Source organism: Schistocerca cancellata, chromosome 6 (genome assembly GCF_023864275.1).
Source record: "Schistocerca cancellata isolate TAMUIC-IGC-003103 chromosome 6, iqSchCanc2.1, whole genome shotgun sequence".
NCBI lineage: Eukaryota > Metazoa > Arthropoda > Insecta > Orthoptera > Acrididae > Schistocerca > Schistocerca cancellata.
This window is the reverse complement of record NC_064631.1, coordinates 651,369,922-651,375,477: the sequence shown is the minus strand read 5'-3', so window position 1 is coordinate 651,375,477 and position 5,556 is coordinate 651,369,922. Positions and strand designations below refer to the sequence as shown.

The window sequence follows — 5,556 nt, the reverse complement described above, 5'->3', positions numbered from 1 at the left end:
TATGATGATAAGTACGACACAACACCTAGCCCTTGAGTGGATAAAATCTCCATCCCGGCCGGAAATCGTACCTGGGTCCTTTCGGTTGGCACTTAGCCACCTTGACTCCGCAGTTTCAGAGGTGGAAAATCCTTATTGTTATACGTATGCAAACAGTAGTCATTAGGAACGTAAGGTCAAAAGCTTCTTTAGCATTAGTGTGGATAGTGTACTATAAGAGAAAGGGTATACATCTTCTGGTGATAGGCACGGTACAAACATTGACCTATGAACTGCACTATGAACTGACTGAGAAATTTCACTACATCTAATTGAGTGTTATGTATGAAATCACTCAATTCTGTGAAATATTGGCATGTTTATGTTTGGTATAGAAAAGGGAGACGTGTGTAAATTTGTGTGGGTTGACTCCTCACTGTGTGAGCATTCTGTTATAACGATTGAAATCCTACATATGTAGTTGTAAGGACTGTTTATTCACGTATTTTTCCAGTACCGCTGGAACAGAAGAAACAAAAGTATAGCACAAGAAGAACGTGCTTTCATTGCCTGAAAGTTTTTTGTAGATACCACACATTTCACGTTACCATAACATAAACATGGAGGGTGATCTGCATCTACGTCGATACTCCGCAAGCCATCATGCTGTGAGTGCTGGAGGATATCCTGTATCACTACTTGTTATTTCCCTTCCTGTTCCAGTCGCAAATACAGCGAGGGAAAAACGACTGTCTATATTCTCTCGTATGTGCCCTAATTTCTCGTATCTTATCTTCGTGGTTATTACGCACGACGTATGTTGGCGGCAGTAGAACCCATTGGCAGTCAGCTGCAATGCTGGTTCTCCAAAATTTCTCAATAGTGTCTCTCAAAAAGAACGTCGCCTTCGCTCCAGGGATTCCCATCTGAGCTTCCGAAGCATCTTCGTAACGCTTATCTGCTGTTCGAACCTACCGGTAACTACTCAAGCAGCCCACTTCAACACTACGTGGTACTGATCTCAAGAACAGGTCGCACCAGCGTGCTACAAGCCGTTTCCTTTACAGGTGAGCCACTTTTTCCTAAAATTCTCCCAATAAATCCAACTCGACTATTCCGCTTCTCTAGCACAGTTCTCACATGCTTACTACATTCCATATTGCTTTGCAACGTTGCGCCCAGATATTTGATCGTTTTGACTGCGTCAGGCCGGAAGCTAGTAAGACTGTTATCCGAACATTACAGCTTTTTTCCTCTTATTCAACAGAATTACATTTTACCTCGTTAATAGCTAGCTGTCATTCGTCACAACAACTGGAAATTTTGTCTAAGTATTTTCCGACTGTCACTCAACTTCGACAATTTACCGTACACCACAGCATCGTCAGCAAAAACCCGCAAATTCCTGCCTACCCCGTCGGCCAAATCATTTATGTGAGTAGTGGACAGCAGTGGTCCTATCACACTTACCTGAGGCACTCTCTCATGAACATACGCCGGCGAGAATAGTATTCTGGGTTCTATTACTAAAGAAGTCTTATTCCATATGCTTAAACCTTCGTTAACAGCCTTCTATGAGGCATCGTGTCAAATGCTTTCCGAAAGACTAGAAAAATGGAATCTTCCGGTTGCTCTTCATCTATAATTCGCAATATACTAACATTCTGCGTGGTGTCTGTTTGTTCTATATCGTGTCTCCCTACCACTTTCGCGCAACGACGTTCTGAGCGTGTTTTTTAGGGAATTGACTAGTTTGAACCTGGGACCTGTTGCTGGTAAGGAGACGCCAGACCACACATGATATGTAGAGTTCAGAAGAGTTCAGTGAGACTAGTGATGATATAACCAAATACTTAATGATTTCAGCGTCAGCTCCACTGCACTCCCTTTAAAAGAATCTTAATACTAACTAAATTTAGTGGAAGGGGTTCAAGGCTTTCCTATTTTTAGCTAGCTGGTAAAATAACGTCGAAAAAGCAGTTAAGTTTACCATTGGAAATTTTATTCTACTCACAAAACATTGTTTATAAATTGCACTATTGATAAAAGGAAATGTTTTAAAACAGGATGGTAAAAACCAACTGCGTTCAACAAAAATGTGAGCGAATATTCCCTGAATGGGTTTCCAAGGTCTACAATGGATCGAAGGATGACCTATGACATATCACATATAATCTAGGTTTAAATTAAGTTTAACAAAAGAAAAAACTATCAAAATGGTCTACAGTGACCCTCAATTATCTTTAATTACTTATCTAACTCCTCGTAAATTACAGTGGTTGATGTGGCTTCTCAATAACTATATAACACAAAAATCATTGCGTTTCAGATTTTTACTTCAAGTGCCAAATGTGAACACCATGAGCTTTAATTGACGATCGACACTAGTATCACGCAAAAAGGGGGTGTAACAGATGAGACTTCTGCAGTTCTGAGTGAAGCTTCATGCACTGTTATGCGGCATCGCGTGCATTCATTACCTTGTCCGTGTTCGTCAGGGGGCGGCGGACAGCACAGCTCCGCTCACCTCGCCGTCTCGGAAGCAGCTCTCTCCTAACTTCTCCTTACTACAATTTACCGAAGTTGGTTTAAAAAAACTATCTGGCTGTGTTTTCATCTGACCAATCAGGGTCTCAATGTTAACCTCAAGCTCCGCCTACAAAAATTCTGTCTATCCAATGAGAAACGTTATACTTTTCGTGGTGGGGCAATTTTTTTAAAGATTGCAACGTAACAGAGACGCGAAAAGTCTCACGCTAAAATTTGCAGCTGGTGTGGTCCTTTTAGTGTTATCGTAAGATCTATACAGTTCTTCTGGAGGGCTCTATCTTTTAACATGGGCTGGGTGGTGGTCATGACGTAACAGAGACGCGAAAAAGCTCACGCTAAAACTTGCAGCTGGTGTGGCCCTTTTTGTGTTATCGTAAGATCTATACTGTTGTTCTGGAGGGCTCTAGCTTTTAACATGGGCTGGGGGTGGTCCTAGCGGTTAGCTGGCGACGTGGGTGTCCGTCCCTTATCGTAGGCCTTCCAGCTTAACACGGTTCTGCTCTCGACTTCTGTTCTCGTTTCTCCCCTCGGAACTGCGTCTGTCTCACGGTGGGAAGGTATGACCTGCATTTAGGCATTCTTGTGTTAGTCTGTGGTATTCCATTTGCTCACTCGTTACTCGTATTACTTTGGTTAATTTAATGTCACAATTTATTCGGAGCTATGTGACATACTACTGGATTTGCTTATCACGTCAGGGTTTTCATGGAAGGTGTTGGATTTGCCTGAGACCTTACAATATATCATATGATAAAATGGCAAGCTCAGTTTTGCAAGAGAGATGCTTCTTATAACCATGCTGATTCGTGGGCATAAACTTCTCAGTCTCAAGAAAGTTTAACATGTTCGAATTGAGAATATGATCAAGCAGTCTGCCACAAACCAAAGTTAGGGATATTGGCCTGCAATTTGGCATGTCCGTTCCTTTACCCTTCTTATATACCGGAGACATCCTGCGCTTTTCCAGTCACTTGGAACTTCGTGCTGGGCGAGTGATTCAGGTAAGGGGCCAACGCCTCAGAGTACTCTTTGTAAAACCGAATTGGGATTCCATACTGGTAATTTATTTGCTTTCGAATCTTTTAACTTTTGCTCTACGCCAGGGATGCTTATTACTATGTCATCCATACGGGAGTCCGTCCGATGGTCAAGTAACGGTATGTTTGCACGATTCTCCTGTGTGAACGATTCGTTGAACGTGATATTTAAAACTTGGGCTTTCGTTTTGATATCTTCAGCAGCCTCATCAGATTGGTCAACAAGGGGCTGAAGACGTAGACCTGCTTAGCGATTTTACATAGGACGAGAATTTTTTTGGGTTCTCTACGAAAGATTTTGCTAAGCTCTGACTGTTGTAGTTGGTGTATTTTTCGCGTATAGGTCTTTTCACAGACCCACGAATCTCAACTAACCTTTGCTTGTTGCCTTTTGTGCGTTCTCTTTTGAACAGAGAGTGTAACAACCTCTGCTTCCGCAGCATATTCCGAATTTCGTTATTAATTCACGGTGTATCTTATTCATCCTTTATCCGCTGACTAGGGACATAGCTCTCCAGACCATGATTCACAATGGTGTAGTATTAGTATTAGTTGTATTCATAGCTCTGTAGATACTAACAGTATATATGTAAGCTTACTGTGAATGTGTGTAAGTATCCTACGGTTTGGAAGTATATCTTCTGTTTGGACTACAGCCTGTTTTTTGTTTCTTCTGTTTGCTTTTGCGCGTATAGTTTTGGTTAAATGCTCTAAACAGAGGTTGATTTTTGTTCTATAAATAGGTAATGTTGTCCTGATCCACGCAAAATGTGATCCTTTCATAATACTTTCCTCTGACAGTACTACTAGTCCAGTCACAGGAAATGTAACATTTTCTTTTATTTCAATGCATGGTGTCCGCTCCTCCGAAAGAACAGACACCACGCGGATCCCACAGCTGTGAAACACTGTGTGTAAATTGAATGTGGATGACTGCTATCACTTGCAGAGGGACATTAAGCGGAATCAGCTGCGACAAGCGAAAATGTGTACCGGACCGGGATTCGAACCCGGGATCTCCTGCTTACAAGGCAGGTGCGGTAACCACTGCCCCATCCGGGACACCGCGTTATCGCAACTGCACGGACTATTTCGGTACGCCCCATGGACGATCCACACTTCTACTGAACGCCACCTATCTGCAGTTCCTGTCCATTGTACTCCTGTTCGCTACTTAGAGGTTCCCACAGGAGGTCGGGCGCACGAATGGCGCAGTGGTTACCTCACCTGCCTAGTTAGGAGAAGATTCCGGGTTCGAATCTCCATCCGGTACACATTTTCGCTTGTCGCAGCTGATTCTGCCTAATGTTCCGCTGCAGCTGATAGCAGTCATCCCTCTTCAATTTACATGTAACATTTTCCCCTAACAGTATTATAAGTCCTGTCACGGTCACCAAGTATAACGCTACTGGCTACTACTAACTTGGCGTGATCCGATGTTAGTCCTGTGAAGGAATTTTAATTTTGATAATGTCTGTAGTGGAAAGGTATCAGATTGTTTTTCGTCCCCCGAAAGACTTGTATTAAAAGGAAGCAGCAGCGAAACAAATGAAAATCTAACTAAGGTCATGCCATTAATAAAGTAATGTGTAATGATGCAAAAGGAAATGATCACTAGCCTAATCAGGCAAAGGGTACCAGCTAGTATCACTATTCATAAAGAAAGTTAATTTTTTTAATTTACTGTACTTTATAGTGTAAAACTACTTATGTGTGTAGGAAAAGAGACAGTAGTACAGTTTAGCAAAAAGTGTACCAGTGATTTATCATGAATAACATAGAAAGAGTATTATAAAATTTTGGTAATAACTGGCTCTCAATAACACTTTTTGTCTGTATAATAAATCAGCAAAACTTTCCAAAACAAGTACATAATTTACTGATGGTGGACCACTACTAATTTACACATGTTGTTCTCTTGTTATTTTAGTTATTGGCTCTGAGCACTATGGGACTTAACTTCTGAGGTCATCAGTCCCCTAGAACTTAG

General features: G+C 41.7%; 1 non-coding gene across 1 annotated transcript; it reads right to left on the bottom strand.

Moving 5' to 3' along the window:
* Positions 1 to 4,554: 4,554 nt before the first annotated feature.
* Positions 4,555 to 4,629, bottom strand: Trnat-ugu (transfer RNA threonine (anticodon UGU)). The gene has a single exon. It is a non-coding gene; the product is annotated as a tRNA-Thr (tRNA).
* Positions 4,630 to 5,556: the final 927 nt, after the last annotated feature.